Raw genomic sequence first — 2,116 nt, 5'->3', positions numbered from 1 at the left:
GATCCTGGCGCTTCTGCTGAGCCCAGAAGAAGCGCCGATCAGCTGGAATGTTGCAGCATCTCCAGGGTCTTGTGATTTACATTCAGATGCTTGGCAACTGATTCATATTTATGACGGTCACAGTGTCCCAGGGTCATGTGAAGTGACCAAAACCTGCTGCAACCACCCAGCAGATGGGGGGAATAAAAACCAAACACCCTCCCACCCCACCCCCGCTGCCAATCCTCAACAGAAACGCTCACAACAATGGAAACCTCAGACAGGAGGAAGAGCGCCGCCGGGTGGGCAGGCAGGCGTCTTGCTCGGCTGTGGCTTGGGGGGCACTTTTTTCAGTGCCATTGTAACTTCGAACAGTCACTAAGTGAACTGTTTTAAGTCGAGGACTACCTGTACTTTATCACTTTTTTCCTTTTTTTTTTTTTTTTTGTCATCAAGTTTTTGACACCTTGCTAGGCGACTGGTGGTACTCGGATGTTGCCATATCCTAAAAGTGGTACAATGGGTGAAAAGGTTGAAAAGCCCTGATCTAGGTTATCCATCCATGACATTTTAAAAATTTGTTTTTCCTTTAGATCATAAATATACTTCCAGTTTTTATTCTCTTTTCCCCCCATTTTAAAATAATATATATGTAGAGCCATGTAACTACACCCAGGACTTTTGAAATTCACTGCATATATACCGTATCAATATACCATATCCAATATACCATATCCAAGCATGACAGACGAACGAGAAAAGCCAACAGTTTTAGTTATAATAAGGGAAATGGAGCCTACTCTTATGTGATGATTTCGTCTTATAAACAAACTCCAATAAAAGGTAAGCAACAGGACAAAGCATGAATTGATCGGGGCAGCCTTTGCTACAGTATATAATTTCATGTCATCTTAGAAAATAAGAAAAAAAAATGTGCATTTGGGTCCTAACAACAAGCCATAGAACACCTTAACAACAGGTGGAGGCAGCTGGTTACTGAAACCAATGAGGCAGCTTGATGTACAGCTGAATTCTAGAGACTACTTGTCAGTCAGATTAGTAGGTGTCATGAAACATTAATGATTTTGAGGACCTGCTCATGTCATCATCAATTAGATCAGAGGTCCCCAAACTTTTGGGCACCAGGGACGGCTTCTGTGGAGAGAGGTTTTTCCACGGACTGGAGGGCGTGAGGTTTTGTGTGCTGCTTGCATCTCACAGATGGGGCTTTGCTTGTTTCTGCGGACCGATTGCTGGCATGCCGCAACCCGGTACCGGTCCGGGGGTTGGGGACCCTGAATTAGATAACTGAGACATGTGCTGTGAAAAAGCACGGCATCCAGAGCAAGAAAAATCCTGGAGGCTCTCTGAATACCAGGAAGACTCAATTCGTCTTTTTGGGCATCAGGGACCGGTTTCGTGGAGTGTTTTTTTCCACGGACCGGAGGGGGCATTATTTTGCATGCTGCCTGCATCCCATGGATGGGGCTTTGCTTGTTTGCGCGGCTCGGTTTCTGGCATGCCGTAGACCCGGAGCCAGTCCACGGACCAGGGGTTGGGCACTCCTGCTCTACAGGAGACTGCCCCTGAAGACCACTCAGAAACTTTAACTTATTCAGAATGCAACAGCACACATAGTAATGGGGTGTGTGTGTGCTAGATTTGCCCATGTAACTGTTGCACAAGAGACAAGACTTCCAGTTTCTTTCCAGGTGCAATTCCAGGTGTTGGTAATAACCTTTAAAGCCTTATATGGTACAGGGCCAGACTATCTGTGGGACCGCCTTTCCCTAAGGACATCTACCTGTCCTACCATTTATAGCAGGGGTGTCAAACTGCCAGCCCGCAGACCGGATGCGTCACGCAGAAGCTGCACCCACCCCATTGCCAGCAATGGCAAAACTGTCCCAATACGTTGCGGAGTTTGACATGTCTGATCTATAGGGACATCTACCCCATCAAATGAGGGGCACACTCCCAGTCCTGTCCCTTAAATATTGCCATCTGAGGGGAGCCAGGAAGCCATGTATTTCTATGGCAGCCTCGGCCTGATGGAACCCTCTGCCCCCTGAGATTCAGCAGGCTGCCGCCCTTTTAGCCTTCCGTAAGGCTTTGAAGAATTGGCTCCCCCCCCCCC

This window comes from Protobothrops mucrosquamatus, unplaced genomic scaffold, assembly GCF_001527695.2.
Source record: "Protobothrops mucrosquamatus isolate PMUCROS unplaced genomic scaffold, P.Mucros_1.0 scaffold3362, whole genome shotgun sequence".
In the NCBI taxonomy this organism is placed as follows: domain Eukaryota; kingdom Metazoa; phylum Chordata; class Lepidosauria; order Squamata; family Viperidae; genus Protobothrops; species Protobothrops mucrosquamatus.
This window is presented reverse-complemented; position numbering follows the sequence as displayed.